This window comes from Lissotriton vulgaris, chromosome 3_1, assembly GCF_964263255.1.
Source record: "Lissotriton vulgaris chromosome 3_1, aLisVul1.2, whole genome shotgun sequence".
NCBI classification, from domain to species: Eukaryota; Metazoa; Chordata; class Amphibia; order Caudata; family Salamandridae; genus Lissotriton; species Lissotriton vulgaris.
The window spans coordinates 762,545,097-762,562,291 of record NC_141689.1 but is presented as its reverse complement, the minus strand read 5'-3'; positions in this window follow the sequence as shown (position 1 = coordinate 762,562,291).

The window sequence follows — 17,195 nt, the reverse complement described above, 5'->3', positions numbered from 1 at the left end:
GGCAGTGGTTGGAGGAATTATCCCCAAGTACGGAGTGTAAGCAAGGGCCCTTTATATCTCTATTCAAGTGTAGCAAAGCATCTCTCGAGTATCAGTGCGTAAGGTGGAGAGCATTATCTATAGTATCTGGCTCTGAGCTCTGCCTAGCGCGGACGAGCGCAGACGAGCTTGCCTTAAGCGCGCCTTCGGTGCGCAAACGTCGCGCCCGCTGCGCTCGTCCGATGCGCTTCCGGTAGATGCACATGCTTTATGGGAATGGGAAGGGTGTAGGAAGGGGGCATGGCCAACACAAGTGGGCGTGTCTTATGTCTCTCGGAATGGCGGCGAGAAGGACAAACACTCGCCCACATCAGCGCTAAGTCCGCTGTGCGGGTGAAGACTGTGCTTGAAGGGATGAGTGCTCAGAGGGTAGGTGAGTTCTTTTAAAATCAGAATATCACAAATTAAAATATTACACAAGCTCTCGCTACTCCCGGCTTCCGCCTCAGGAGGTTCCTGTAACTATGTGGCGCTTGTAGTCAGCGCGCTTTTATTTACCTTGGTCTCGGGGTGTGGCCAACACAAGTGGGCGTGTCTTATGTCTCTCGGAATGGCGGCAAGAAGGACAAACATAGGCCCGCGTCAGCGCTAAGTCCGCTGTGCGGGGGAAGACTGTGCTTGAAGGGATGAGTGCTCAGAGGGTAGGTGAGTTCTTTTAAAATCAGAATATCACAAATTAAAATATTACACAAGCTCTCGCTACTCCCGGCTTCCGGTTTTGACTCTGTTTTTGCTGGCTTAGTGTTTCTGCGCACTTTTCGCACTGCGGATCAGTGGTAAAGTGCAAGTGCTCTTGTGGTAAAATGTGTTACGGATTGGTGTTTCCATGATTGGAATATTTGATTCATGTGACAGTCCTAGTAAAGTGTGCCAGGGCCCGTAAATCAAATGCTGTTAGTGGGCTGCATAACTGGATTGTGCCACCCACACAAACAGCCCCTAAATGTAACACTGGCCTGTCATTGCAGAGCCTGTGTGCAGTCTGGTACTGCCATTTCGACTTAGCAAGTGCACCCACTTTCCAGGCCCTAACCTTCCCTTTTCTTACATGTCATTCACCCCTAAGGTAGACCCAAGCTACCCCTGTGGGCAGGGTGCAGTGAATTTGAAATGTAGGACATGCCCTGGTGTTTGTGGCATGTCCTGATAGTTAATTGCTGCCAATTTTGTTTTTCACTATTGCAAGGCTACCTGTTCCCCTTAGGACAGAATGGGGAGTTTGTTTATAACATCTTATAAACATAACTGGCCCTGGGAACTAGTTAGGAACATAAAGTTTAGTATGCCTGAACTCAGAATATAAAGATGCACCTTTTAGTCAAGGGGATTTTTTTACATTCTGTGTTTGAAAATACCACATTTAGAAAGTAGGTGTTTTCTTGCTCAGCCATCCAACTGGCCTCTGCTGGGTTTGTGGATTGATGTCTGGGTTTTGGATGACAGGGGGTGGTGAACAGCAGAGGCTCCAGATAGTCTAGGTGGGTCAGGAAAGGGCAGAATAGACCTGGGCTACATTTAGTGTATGGGGAGGAGATTTCCTTGCACCTGAATGGGCCTGTCTGCCTCCAACAATGCTGTCTCCACCTCCAGCCAGGAAACCACACCAGAGAGGGCAGAACTGGTTCTGGCTGGGCACAGCCACTCTCTGCCTGAGAGGACAAAAGATTTTGGGATATAAAAAGTTGAGCCCAAACTCCTGATCTTTAGAACTCATTTGGATCAAGAAAACTACCAAGAAGAAGAGCTGGAGAAGCTGTGAGGAGGAACTACCACTTTACTGAATGCTTTGTTGTGTTGGCCTGCAGTGGCTGCTTCTGTCTTGGCAGTAAAAGAACTGAACTGAACTTTATGCAATCTGTGGGTTTAAGCTTGCCCCCTGTTCAAGAAGTCTCAGGAACAGCAAAGACTTCAAATTCTTCTGCCCTCAGCACTGGGGACTGTGTGTTTTGTGCTGCACCAGAAGAAAAAGCAACCCAACGCCGTCTCCAATGCCGCTGAAGACTCCGTGTCCTGAAGGCACTGGAGGGGGCGCTGCCGTATCGCCGCACCCTGACCTTGGTCTCACCGATGCCACCCGCTGACACCGCCACCGAGGCGCTGCTCACACCGCAACCTGTAGGTACTGCACACCGCAACGCCTCACTTCACGACGCCACCTTGGTATCCCTGACGATGCTGCTCCACGCCGAAATGGACGCCGCTGCTTGCACTGTGGCTCATGGGCACTGCTCATAGAGTTACATGACGCACCGCGACCTTGGCCTACCAACGCCAGTGCCATCGACTCCAGTTCGTCAGCGGTCTACAGCGCTTCAGCAATGATGACACTGCTGCCTGCACTGTGACCTGCCAGCACCATGTAGTTTGGTTTGTCCTGTTCCCATCATGCACTGGGACAGGAACAGACTAATTTGCATACAGCCAGGTTCTGAAACTGGGATGGTGCAGTGAGCTAAAAAACGGTGTTGGATCTAGCCCTGATCTTTTGACTGGGTGAGAGCTTTCTGCTTAATTCAGAGACTCTGTCCCTCACCACCCCTTTTTGTAAATATTTTTGTCCACCCTAAGCGTGGAAGGGTATTCTCAGATGTGAGACCCTTGCTCATTGCACCATCAGGATTCAAGCAAACCGGGCCGAAGACGGCTGTAATGCCAGAAACCGGTCCCCGGGAGCTTGTTTCCTTCCCAGTGTAAAAATTGGCTTCTGTAGTTTGGTTTGTCCTGTTCCCATCATGCACTGGGACAGGAACAGACTAATTTGCATACAGCCAGGTTCTGAAACTGGGATGGTGCAGTGAGCTAAAAAACGGTGTTGGATCTAGCCCTGATCTTTTGACTGGGTGAGAGCTTTCTGCTTAATTCAGAGACTCTGTCCCCCACCACCCCTTTTTGTAAATATTTTTGTCCACCCTAAGCGTGGAAGGGTATTCTCAGAGGTGAGACCCTTGCTCATTGCACCATCAGGATTCAAGCAAACCGGGCTGAAGACGGCTGTAATGCCAGAAACCGGTCCCCGGGAGCTTGTTTCCTTCCCAGTGTAAGAATTGGCTTCTGTAGTTTGGTTTGTCCTGTTCCCATCATGCACTGGGACAGGAACAGACTAATTTGCATACAGCCAGGTTCTGAAACTGGGATGGTGCAGTGAGCTAAAAAACGGTGTTGGATCTAGCCCTGATCTTTTGACTGGGTGAGAGCTTTCTGCTTAATTCAGAGACTCTGTCCCTCACCACCCCTTTTTGTAAATATTTTTGTCCACCCTAAGCGTGGAAGGGTATTCTCAGATGTGAGACCCTTGCTCATTGCACCATCAGGATTCAAGCAAACCGGGCCGAAGACGGCTGTAATGCCAGAAACCGGTCCCCGGGAGCTTGTTTCCTTCCCAGTGTAAGAATTGGCTTCTGTAGTTTGGTTTGTCCTGTTCCCATCATGCACTGGGACAGGAACAGACTAATTTGCATACAGCCAGGTTCTGAAACTGGGATGGTGCAGTGAGCTAAAAAACGGTGTTGGATCTAGCCCTGATCTTTTGACTGGGTGAGAGCTTTCTGCTTAATTCAGAGACTCTGTCCCTCACCACCCCTTTTTGTAAATATTTTTGTCCACCCTAAGCGTGGAAGGGTATTCTCAGATGTGAGACCCTTGCTCATTGCACCATCAGGATTCAAGCAAACCGGGCCGAAGACGGCTGTAATGCCAGAAACCGGTCCCCGGGAGCTTGTTTCCTTCCCAGTGTAAGAATTGGCTTCTGTAGTTTGGTTTGTCCTGTTCCCATCATGCACTGGGACAGGAACAGACTAATTTGCATACAGCCAGGTTCTGAAACTGGGATGGTGCAGTGAGCTAAAAAATGGTGTTGGATCTAGCCCTGATCTTTTGACTGGGTGAGAGCTTTCTGCTTAATTCAGAGACTCTGTCCCTCACCACCCCTTTTTGTAAATATTTGTGTCCACCCTAAGCGTGGAAGGGTATTCTCAGATGTGAGACCCTTGCTCATTGCACCATCAGGATTCAAGCAAACCGGGCCGAAGACGGCTGTAATGCCAGAAACCGGTCCCCGGGAGCTTGTTTCCTTCCCAGTGTAAGAATTAGCTTCTGTAGTTTGGTTTGTCCTGTTCCCATCATGCACTGGGACAGGAACAGGCTAATTTGCATACAGCCAGGTTCTGAAACTGGGATGGTGCAGTGAGCTAAAAAACGGTGTTGGATCTAGCCCTGATCTTTTGACTGGGTGAGAGCTTTCTGCTTAATTCAGAGACTCTGTCCCTCACCACCCCTTTTTGTAAATAGTTTTGTCCACCCTAAGCGTGGAAGGGTATTCTCAGATGTGAGACCCTTGCTCATTGCACCATCAGGATTCAAGCAAACCGGGCCGAAGACGGCTGTAATGCCAGAAACCGGTCCCCGGGAGCTTGTTTCCTTCCCAGTGTAAGAATTGGCTTCTGTAGTTTGGTTTGTCCTGTTCCCATCATGCACTGGGACAGGAACAGACTAATTTGCATACAGCCAGGTTCTGAAACTGGGATGGTGCAGTGAGCTAAAAAACGGTGTTGGATCTAGCCCTGATCTTTTGACTGGGTGAGAGCTTTCTGCTTAATTCAGAGACTCTGTCCCTCACCCCCCCTTTTTGTAAATATTTTTGTCCACCCTAAGCGTGGAAGGGTATTCTCAGATGTGAGACCCTTGCTCATTGCACCATCAGGATTCAAGCAAACCGGGCCGAAGACGGCTGTAATGCCAGAAACCGGTCCCCGGGAGCTTGTTTCCTTCCCAGTGTAAGAATTGGCTTCTGTAGTTTGGTTTGTCCTGTTCCCATCATGCACTGGGACAGGAACAGACTAATTTGCATACAGCCAGGTTCTGAAACTGGGATGGTGCAGTGAGCTAAAAAACGGTGTTGGATCTAGCCCTGATCTTTTGACTGGGTGAGAGCTTTCTGCTTAATTCAGAGACTCTGTCCCTCACCACCCCTTTTTGTAAATATTTGTGTCCACCCTAAGCGTGGAAGGGTATTCTCAGATGTGAGACCCTTGCTCATTGCACCATCAGGATTCAAGCAAACCGGGCCGAAGACGGCTGTAATGCCAGAAACCGGTCCCCGGGAGCTTGTTTCCTTCCCAGTGTAAGAATTGGCTTCTGTAGTTTGGTTTGTCCTGTTCCCATCATGCACTGGGACAGGAACAGACTAATTTGCATACAGCCAGGTTCTGAAACTGGGATGGTGCAGTGAGCTAAAAAACGGTGTTGGATCTAGCCCTGATCTTTTGACTGGGTGAGAGCTTTCTGCTTAATTCAGAGACTCTGTCCCTCACCACCCCTTTTTGTAAATATTTTTGTCCACCCTAAGCGTGGAAGGGTATTCTCAGATGTGAGACCCTTGCTCATTGCACCATCAGGATTCAAGCAAACCGGGCCGAAGACGGCTGTAATGCCAGAAACCGGTCCCCGGGAGCTTGTTTCCTTCCCAGTGTAAGAATTGGCTTCTGTAGTTTGGTTTGTCCTGTTCCCATCATGCACTGGGACAGGAACAGACTAATTTGCATACAGCCAGGTTCTGAAACTGGGATGGTGCAGTGAGCTAAAAAACGGTGTTGGATCTAGCCCTGATCTTTTGACTGGGTGAGAGCTTTCTGCTTAATTCAGAGACTCTGTCCCTCACCACCCCTTTATGTAAATATTTTGAGCACCACGAAGAGCACCGCATCATTTCTCACTACGACCCTGGTGTCACTGATGATGCCACTTGACGCCGCCACCAAGCCGCTGCTTGCACGCGACCTGAAGGCATTGCACGCTGCGCCGCTGCACTTCCAACCGCAGCACCCGTTGCCTGCCGATGCCAGAATTCCTGACTTCAACCACAAGGAGCTCGATCTGCAACATGTGTTACTTTGAGGGCCTGACGACTCCTGCACGGACCTCCGGAACGGACACCTGCTGATGCCGTGCTTTCAGAAGCTCTACGATAGATCTCCGACGCCCTGCTTTTCTAAAAGGTACTGTTTTGCGGATCTTTCCGAGTCCGTAGCTGGCCTGCGATGCCGTGGTCAGCCAGAACTGTTTGGCTTTGTTTGTTCACGCCGCATGATAGCCCCAGAAGGAGATATCCACTTCAAGGAATTGTTTTTCAAGGTTATTTTAATAACTGAAGTACTGTATTGTGGACTTTTATCGTTTTTGGTCTTGTCTTAAGTATATAAAAATATTGGACATTTTTCTAAACTGGTGTGGTGTCTTTTTGTAGTGCTTACACTGTATTACTGTTGGTTATGTGCAAATGCTTAACACACTGCCTCTAGAATAAGCCTGACTGCTCGTGCCAAACTACAAAGGGGGTGAGCAGGGATTATTTTAGGAGTGTAACACCCTTATCTTGACCAAGAAGAAGGGTACTTATTTGGACAAAAGTACCTCCCTCTGCTAACTAGAGACCCCCATTTCTAACATTGGTTGTCAGCGGTTAGCATAGTACTTGTGTTTGCACTTGACTTACAGTGATTAGTGTGCACTACTACCATATCGCAAACCATTACGCACCACACACTGGTTTTTTGGGTCTATTTTTGCCTTTCCATCGGTTTTGAACTTGAACTTTCCATTACTACATGTCTTAATAAATTGAATCATCTGTTGCATGCTTGGACGTGGCCTTTGAGGAGGAGAAGTTAGAAACCTACAATGTAAAGGAATTGAAGGCTATCTGCAAGAACCTCAAAGTCCAATTCAGGAGCCACACCAGAAAAGAGGAGCTACAAAAGGCGCTGAGGGCCTGGGCAGCAACCAGCAATGCCATTGGGCAGTCTGGGGATCTTAGCCTGGAGGCAGAGGAGCCTATTACAAGGGTGAATGTGCTTTTGGGAGGAGTGGCACCCTCTAAACCAGGCAGAAGCAATTTTTATGCAGAGGAGCTGGGGGAAGAGCAGGAAGCAAGGACAGTTGCAGTAGAGCTAGAGAAGCTTAAGTTGGCCATGGAGGAGAAAAGGATGATGTGAGACCATGAGATCAGGATGAAGGAGTTGGATCAGCGGAGTACATCCGGCTCAGATGGTGGCAGCATCGCATAGAGAGAATCGTGCATATCCCTAAGAATGTAGGCAAGGAATTCAAGAAGGGGGATGATATGCAAAGGTGGTTTCAGGGTTACAAGGCAGCAATACACATGAATAGGGTCCCTGAGAAGAATTGGGAAGCAGGATTGTCGCCTCTTTTTCCAGAAGAAGCAAGGGATACTTTGATAGCTTCGGGTAAGGGGTAACCTCACCTATGCTGACATGAAGGAGGCCCTTCTCACTAAGAATGTTCTCACTTCCGAAAAGTACAGGGATCAGTTTAGGTCCAGTAAGAAGTCTGATGCCAACACTTGGTTGGAATGTGTAGATTCCTTTTGCATGCCACTGGATGGCTGGGTGAAGGGCAGTAATGTGACAGATTGATTGTAAGGGAGCACTTGCCAAGTGTCTGTTTTGCAGATCTGTGCCAGCACCTAGTTGATAGTAAGCTGACTGACCCCAGGAAGCTTGCTATGGTGGCGGACCGCTGGGTGAGTACCAGGGTCCACAAGAAAGCGTTTGTGGAGACTCAGCAAAAGGTGGGCAGGGTCCCCAGCAGAAGTGTGGGGGGACAAGGGTAAGGCACAGGAGTTCTCTAAAGGGCCCCAAACTAATTCTCAGGGTAAGGGTTTCCATCTCGCAGGAGACAAGAAAACTGTGGTCTCTTCAGGAAAGCCTGCAGAGACCGGCCCTGCAAAGGTTTTGCATGTGACTAGGTGGGTCACATGAAGGAGGACCCCAAGTCCCAAGAAGGGGGCACAGCCGCCCACCGGTGGGCAGTCCAAGGTGTTGGCTAGTGTAGTGCTATGGGAGGAGGACTACCCACAGCAGAAATCACCCTCATCTCACTAGCAGACAGTGAGATGGTCCCAGGAAACCAGGTACCCCCTACCACAAAGAAATACAGCACCTGGGTGACCATCAGGTAAAAGGGAAGAGACTCTCTGAGATACTGGAGCCATTGTGACCTCGGTCTGGTGTCACCTGGTCTCTGAAGAGCAGGTAGTCCCAGGGGCATTCCACCAAGAAGCTGCTGTGGACAACTCTGAGCACAAGTGTATGGGGGCCCAGATTCCGTTTGAGTGGAGGGGGGTCTCAGGTCCCTTGAGAGTGATTGTGAGCCCTACCATGCTTGTAGATTGTCTGCTAGGTAACGACCTGGGGCAGTCCTTGTGGAAGGATGTTGTGCTCAGGTCTCACTTGGAAATGCTTGGCTTGCCAGAGTGGGCATGCATGTCTACTTGGTCAATGGCAGCCAGAAAGGGTGATCAGGAGGACCTGGAGCCTGAAACAGTGGCCCAGGTCCCTGCCAAATGAAAATACAGGGGTGCGTGAAACCAGACCCTGAAGTTCCCACGGACCAGGAAGAGGCTGACCTTGAGGGGGACACCCCGGTACCTTCAGAGGAGCAGTAGCTGAACTGGGGAATATCTCTGAGCTGGCCCATTGGCCGCAAGAAGGGGGTCCCATCAGTGAAGAATTCTGCAGGGAGCAGAAAGAGTGACCTTCTCTAGAGGGTCTGCAGCAGCAGGCTGAGGACCAGGCAGCTGGTGATCAATCCGGATCACATTTGGATCTACTAGGAAAATGGTCTCCTGTATACTTTGCCAAAGGTTGCTGAGCCTGGGTCAGCCCATGTGCCGGTGGTACCCCATCGCTTCAGGACCTTCCTACTGGCTCATGACGTGCCTTTGGCTGGACATTTGGGGTGGGACAAGACCTTTGACAGGCTTGTCACCCACTTCTTTTGGCCCCTAATCTGAAGGCAGTAGGGTGGACATTGCAGGTCTTGCGAAACTTGCCAGGCAAGTGGTAAGAGTGGGAGGAAGGTCAGAGCTCCTCTCCAACCTTTTCCAGTTGTTGGAACACCCTTTGAAAGGGTAGGGATGGACAATGTGGGGCCACTGGATCCCAAGACAGCCATGGGCAACAGGTACATCTTGGTCTTGGTGGATCATGCCACCCGGTACCCGGAGGCAATCCCTCTCAGGACAAAGATGGATCCAGTCGTGGGCCAGGCATTAATGGGGAGCTTTTCCCGCGTGGGGTTCCCCAGAGAAGTGGTTTCTGAGAGGGAAACCAATTTCATATCCAAGTATATGACATCCCTGTGGAAGGAGTGTGGTGTAGCCTACATGTTCATCATTCCTTACCCCCTCCCCCCAGGGTAACGGTCTGGTGGAGAGATTCAACCAGACCTTGAAGAGCATGATTAAGGGTCTAACAGAACCCATAAGGCATAAGTTGGACGTCCTCTTGCCATGCCTTCTCTTTGCCTACAGGGACGTGCCACAGAAGTCTCTTGGGTTCAGTCCCTTTGAGCTTCTGTATGGTCACCCTGTGAGAGAACCTCTGAGTTTGGCGAAAAAAGGCTGGGAGGCAGCTCCCAGGAAAACTCCCCAGGATGTGTATAGTTACATGCTGGCCTTCAGAAACCAAACTGCCCGCTTCAGGAAACTTGCTCAAGCGAACCTAGAAGCAATCCAGAAAGAGATGAAGAAGTGGTATGACCAGAATGCCACTCTGCTCGAATTTCAACCTAGGCAAAAAGTGTGGGCCTTGGCCCCAGTGGAACCTTGTGCCTTGCAGGATAAGTGGAATGGGATGTTTGAGGTGGTGGAGCGCAAAAGTGATGTCACCTTTTTGGTGGATTTGAAGACTCCAAGGAACCCTTTGAGGGTGAACCACCTGAAGCCCCACTTCGAGAGGTCCCAAGTGTGCATGCCCTTGGTGACAGATGATGGGGTGGAAGAGGAGAGTGAACATCTCCCTGACCTCCTGTCCACCAAGAAGCATGATGGGTCAGTGGAAGATGTGATCCTCTTGCCTACACTGACCCCAGAGCAGCAGGGAGACTGTCACCAGTTGTTGGGACAGTTTGCCCCACTGTTCTCTATGACCCCAGGTGTTTCTCACTGGTGGTCCCATGACCTGGACACTGGTGACAGCCCTCCTGTAAAACACAATGTTTACAGGTTGACTGACTGGGTCAGGGCCAGCATCAAGGAGGAGGTCTCTAAGATGTTGGTGTTAGGGGTGATCGAGCCCTCCAACAGACCTTGGGCCAGCCCAGGGGACTTGGTCCCAAAATCTGGTGCACCAGGTGCCACTTCAGAACTCGGGTTCTGCTTGGACTACTGTGGGCTCAATGTCATCACCAGGACTGACGCGCACCCCATCCCCAGAGCTGGTGAGCTCATTGATCGGTTGGGAGCTGCCTAGTTCCTCAGCACGTTTGATTTAACGTCTGGGTACTGGCAGATTGCCATAACCAATGGGGCAAAGGAGAGGTCAGCATTTTCAACCCCAGAAGGACATTACCAGTTCTGGGTGATGCCCTTTGGGTTGAAGAATGCCCCTGCCACCTTTCAGAGGTTGGTCAACCAGGTGTTGGCTGGACTGGAGGATACCAGTGCCATCTACCTGGATGACATTGCAGTGTTTAGTTTCAACTGGGAGGAACACTTGCAGCACCTCAAGGATGTGTTGAGGGCTCTGCAAAAGGAAGGCCTCATGATCAAGGCCAGTAAGTGTCAGATTGGGCAGGGCTCTGTGATGTACTTGGGAAACCAGGAAGGAAACGGCCAGGTGGCACCCCTACAACCTAAGATTGACACCATTCTGGCTTGGGAGCTACTTATAACTTATACTAAAATACAGCATAACTTAAATTACTATTCTTTCTGTACTACTAACTGATACTGTTTCTAACATGTCATCTGCATGACTTTCTGACTGTATCAGTGTGTGAATGGATGTCTGAGTGGCTGTATGGTTGTGTGAATGGGTGTGTGAGTGGCTGTATGAATCTTTCACTGGGCGTGTGAGTGGTTGTATAGGTATGTCAGTGATAATGTGGGTGTCTGTATGGGTTTGTGAATGGGTTTGAGAGTGCTTTTCTGGTTCTGTGATTGGCTGTGTGAGTGGTTGTATGGGTGTATGATTATCCACAGAAAAGCACTACATGTATCCAGCAACCCTGGAAGACTTTAAAGACATCAATGCTTGTGAAGGCATTCTTGCAGATTGTGGTGCTATTATCACTTAAGCATGGACACTATAAAGATTTTTAATCAAGACTCATAACTACTGAAAATTGGAACAGTGCTCCAGGGAATAACAAAGGCCTAGGTAGAATGTTTGGACTGTTCAGCTGGAAGGCATGTCAAAGATTTCAAATACAATAAAAAAATCCCCGGCTGAGTCATGAGCATAAAAGTGGCAGCTTCTATAATTGGGCCAGGACAGCAATTCTCAGTCACTTTCTGTAAAGGATTACAATGCTTCACTTCCATGGCGTTGGCACTAATTAGCTGTCAATATTCATTTACCCGTTCCCGCAGCAAACTGATCGAGAAATTAAGCAATACAAATTAGGACATAACTATCAAACCAATTGAGTTCTCTCACAGACCGCTAATTGGTCTAAAACACGGGAGCGCATTCGAGTTAAAACGATAACAAACCAGAATGTATACAGCAGAAATTCGGCTTCCTGTCACACCTGACAAGTTTTTTTTTTTTTTACTTTTGGAATGTAGTTGCTTTATTCAGCAAAGTTCTGGAAGTCTACACGTTTTTATTATTATTATTTTTTATCCAAGAATAAGAGTCGGTTTTGTTAGCATATCGAAGCATTCACATAGGTAAATATGGGGCTCCGGTATTTATTCTATACCTTTCCAAAATGCATCATTAACAATGTCTTGAGTGACACAACCCGACCGTGTGTCGCCTCTGCCTACTGCATGCCTGAAGGTGCTTGGGAGGAAATAGCTACCTGGCCGCAAGCATATGGCTCATTCTGGATAGGAACGCTATCCAATGCAGACGTGAACGCGCAGCCTCTCCTGTCAAACTGCATCCTTGATCTTACCGACCGGTTTCCTTTGAAAGTGTGAATAAAAGGAGAATTCCTTTGCCTCTGCCGGTTTCGAGTTGACAGCAGGGACGCTGGTGGAGCTGCGCTCCTGTGATGCCTGCAAGTTCAAGCAAATTAAAAGATGAATGATGACTAAGGCCTCATTGTGAGCAATTTGTGCAGCTGATAAAATGTGACTCCCGAGTCAGAATGTATTAAGATGATAAATGTTAGCCAATTACGACTTTTGGGGGAATAACGTACCGATGAATCTACCATTTAATATTGAGTTTTAACCCCAAAAGTGTGTTTAACCTGTCGATATTTATCTCAAAAGCCATGATTTCGTTTTTTTGGGTGACAGGAGCTACTGCACATATTGAAATAAAGCAGCCCGTCTGTAACGAGAGCTTGTTTATTCACCAGTGCTCTGCGCTATCCGTTCCTTTTCCTCACCTGTAGATCACAGCGTGCCAGGCTCAATGCAGGCTCTGCAATGTTTGGACTCTAAAAATGAAGGAAAATTTCAATAAACAACATATATGAAATTGATAGTACATGTCTACAATTAACAGACTATGAATAAAATTATTCTTTCACAAGATGTTCCTAATGCATTTCGGATAAATGTATCCCTTCTTCAGGGGACCTGTAAACGTGAGCAATACATCCACTTATTAATATATACAGGAAGGAACTGACGTATTTAATTCTTCTTAAATACAAGCTTACAACAACAATCCAGAATGTTGCCTCAATAAAGTAGTCCCAACACCAAACGATCACGTGGGAAACGTACATATCATGCACCTCGATGATGAAACTATTTAACATGTGTTGTGTGCATGGTAATGCAGATATAACTGACTCCGTGATCAACGTCAATATCATACCCTCAATATTGCACCTCAACAACATGAAGTAAACTTGTCAATTAGAATTATGCACACAATAGTCCGAATGTGCTCGCAAGGTAGCTCACAAGACTGCTAGTAAGACACCAACTAATTCTATTACAGGACCGGAGGCTTCAGATTATGCTTCTCAAACTTTACTGCATCAACACAGCAGCCAATGAAAATATATTATTTTCGCAACAAACAATAAATTACTACATTTCCCATGAACACCATGGTTATAGGCACGCCCCCATAGTCCATAAGAACCCTCTGCGTGCGTTACACATCCTCTTTCTTTGCTGCTCAAGTCAGAGTTAAGTGCACCTCCCCTGGGTCCCCTCACTCTGCTTGTGTTTGAGTTGTTCCTTTGGGGTTGCTTTGTATTGATTTAACATGTGTTGTATGATTGAGCCATAGCTCCGAATTGAATTATTTTATTATTTCTGTTGGAATTGTTGTTGCACTTTTCTCTGTCCGTTTACGAACCACTTCAGAGCAGTTGACTTAGGACGTCAGTCTTTCGGTCCTCGCGCTTCTAGCGCTCAGGACAACGGTCTTTGGCCGGCAAGGGGGCCGCCACGCTAACGCATACGAGCCCGATACTGGCAGCCGCAAGGCGTGCAGAGGCTTCCCTCGTACGCCCTGACGCTTCTCCGGGTGGCTCTCGGCCGACGCGCGCTACCTTCACGCTTACCAATTTGGGCTAATTGGGCGGTTTTGGTAGCGTTTGGGCGGCGCGCCTCGTGCTGATCCCTTGGCTTTCTGCGAACGCATTGCACACGCGTTCCACACACCGGCGGGTCCCCTTGTGTGATCGCCAGCGCTCTTGAGCCTGTTGGTTGGAAAATCTGCGAGGCCCAGAGTGTGCACACGCTCTCAGAATCAAGGGCCCAGGTCTTTGACCTTTGACTACAGCTCTGCTGAGGGGGTTTGGGTAACGTTACCGTCGAACTTGTTCAAGTGTGCCTGGGCTGCCCCCCCCCCGTTACCTCCCCTTTGTACCGGCAGTCGGCCGCCGTTCCTTCACGATGGAGGGCTGGGTTCGCTACCCAGATGAGGAACATCAGGATGAGGAGGAGATTGTGGATTGACAGCGGTAGGCTGTTCTAGAGGATAATATTGTGGAAGCCCTGGATGCCTCGGTCCAGGCTTCGGTTTCGAAAGCTATGGAGACGCAAGTCCCGCAGACGGTGCATCAGGCGCTTGCAGAGGCTCTGCGCCCTATTCGGAAACAGCTCGAGGGTTTTGCCAAACGACACGGCTATTGGAAGAAGAAGAAGCAGAAATCCAAATACCCAGCCACTTCTTCCGAGACGTGCTCGGCGGGTCAGCAGTGGCCGCATGCTCAGTCTCTGGCTTCCCTGCCGGCGAAAGGGCCATCGGACCAATACTACGTGGGCGGAAAGGCCAAGTCCAAACGCCCGATACCTGTGGATACGGACACGGATGACACCAATACGGACACGGGTACCGACACCGACACCTCGGAGGAGCGCCCTCCTCCCTTTAAGAAGGCCAGAACCGAACCGAATCCGGCGGAGGAGAAAATCGGGACATTCAATTTTGACCCGGCGGATATCATCCACCCCCGGTCCTCGGACTGGATCCCTCCCCCGGCGGTCGCTGAGTATCGACACGAGAACCTCCACAAGCCTTTCAGCAGGGAGGTCCGCAATTGTTTAAGGTCGGAGTGTCCCCGTCCTGAGATTCAAAATGGCGTAGCAGACACTCCGGAGATAGACGCGAGCATGCTCACGTTCTTACGTAAATTCTCCAAAGACCTGAAGAGGGGGTTGGATAGGGCCTGGCGAGGCTGCCAGGATAAGATGTTGGATGTCGTGGGGCCCCTAGTGAAAATTCTGGAAATGGCACTAAAGGCCAAGGAGGGTCCGAATGCAGTGGACCCGGACATTCTGGCGGGCTGGGTACAGCGCGCCATTTGCCTCGTGGGCAACGCGAACTTCGCCATCTCTTCCGAGAGGCGGAAATCCCTACTCCTTCGGATGGACAGCAACCTCACCGAGCTTGCAGAAGCGGAACCTGGGCCCCTGGCGGGGGGTTTCCTCTTTGGCGACAAGTTTGTGAAGGACGTTACTAAATATGTCGGCACCTTCACCGCCCTTGACAAAGCCCAGAGCGGTATCAAGCGAGCCCTAAGCCAGGGGGTTTTCAACAGGGCCGGACGAGGCGGAGGCCGCTCGTCAGGCGGAGGATTCCAGCAAGGCTCCCAGCGTGGAGACTTTGGACGTGGCCGTGGAGAGTGGGACTCCACCCGCGGTGGGACTTTCTACCATTCCAAGCGAAGATTCTCGAAGGGCCGTTTCCAGTCGGGAAACACCAGGGCCAACTTCAAGTCCAGCCAGAACTCCGGTGAGTGTTCCAGATCTTTCCATTCTTCCGTTGGGGGGACGAACGCAGCATTGCATGGCGCAGTGGCGAGCTTTGACACAAGATGCATGGGTGCTGCAAACGATTCAGGGTTTTCACCTAGAATTTTATTCCCGCCCAGAGCAGGGTTCCCCCCCTCCGCCTCTCCATTTTTCCCTACAAGATCACAATTTTATAAACGAAGAGGTGGAAGAATTGCTGAAGAAAGGGGCGATCGCAAGGGTTCAAAGGGGCCCTCGGTCTTTCTTCAGCAATGTCTTCCTTGTCCAAAAGAAAGGAGGCAACAACAGGTTGGTTCTCAATCTCAGGGATTTCAACAAATACCTTACCTACAACCATTTCAAAATGGAGGGGATCCACCTCCTGGCAGATTTGCTGCAGGAAAGGGATTGGTTTGTCCGCCTGGACCTCAAGGACGCTTATCTGTCTATCCCGATTTTCCCACCGCATCGCAGGTTTCTGCAATTCATTTGGGGCAACCAATGTTACGAATACTTGGCACTTCCCTTCGGTCTCTCCTCGGCTCCATGGTGCTTCACGAAAGTGATGAAACCGGTGGTCGCCTTCCTCAGGGAAAGAGGGGTAAGACTGATCATCTATCTAGACGATATATTAATTATGGCACAGGATCGAATTTGTCTCCTGCGACATCTGAGCATGACCATGTCCTTACTCCAAAGCTTGGGTTTTGTAGTCAACTCAAAGAAATAGGTACTGGTTCCGACGCAGTCGGTGGATTTTCTGGGTTTCACGATAGATTCTCTGTCGGCTCAACTATTCCTTCCACAGGCCAAGTTGCGGGATTTGAAATCAGAGATACGGAAGTTGTTGGACAGTCAGGTAGTGACTCTCAGGACGCTGGCCAGAGTAGTGGGCATTCTGGCATCGTCCATTCAAGCGATCTTTCCAGGGCCCTTACATTACAGAGCTCTTCAAAGGCTCAAGATACAACATCTACGGAGGGGCCTCTCATACACAGACTCGGTACCTCTCTCAGAGGAAGTACGGACGGAATTACAGTGGTGGTTAAGTCACGTAGACGCCTGGAATGGCAGGGCGATTTTCGGGTCACAACCAGAGGTCGTGATCGAGTCCGACGCCAGCAGATGGGGCTGGGGCGCGCGCTGTGGAGAAGTTTCTACAGGCGGCAGATGGTCGGCGCAGGAACTGGAAATGCACATAAATTGTCTGGAACTGTTAGCGGGGTCATTTGCGATTCGCACTTTGTCCCCGAAACAGTCGTCTTGTTGCATCCTCCTCCGCCTGGACAATGTGTCGGCGGTGAGGTATATCAACAAGTTGGGCGGCACGAGGTCGTCGATGCTTGTTCAAATAGCCAAAGATTTTTGGCATTATTGTCTCCAGAACCAGATTTCGGTGGTGGCGGAATATATTCCGGGCCAGGCCAATCAGGTAGCGGATTGGAATTCCAGACATCTCAGGGATTACAGCGAGTGGAAGCTGCTCCCTCGTGTCTTTCGGTGGCTTCAGGCCACATGGGGCCCGTTTCAGACGGACCTGTTTGTCTCCAGGCTCTCGTTTCAGATTCACCGGTTCTTCAGCTGGATACCGGATCCAATGGCGGCGGCGACAGACGCCTTTCTCCAGGACTGGTCTCAGGGGACACAGTATGCGTTTCCTCCCTTCCTCATGATTCCCAGGGTGATGACACAGGTAATCAGACAGAAGGCGGAGATAGTCATGGTGACTCCGTGGTGGACGTCTCAGGCTTGGTTCCCCAAGCTCTTGCAGTGGAGCTGCGATTGCCCACGGATGCTTCCGGACCCGAAATGGTTGCTGCAGGGCCCTCAACGGGAACAGCACCCGTTGCTTCTGGAGGGCAAGCTGTCGCTGATGGCATGGAGGCTTTCCGGGAACAGTGGCAGTTGCCGGGAATTTCGGACGAAACTGCTGAGTTTATCAGACAGGCATGGGCCCCTTCCACCAGGAAACGTTATTCCT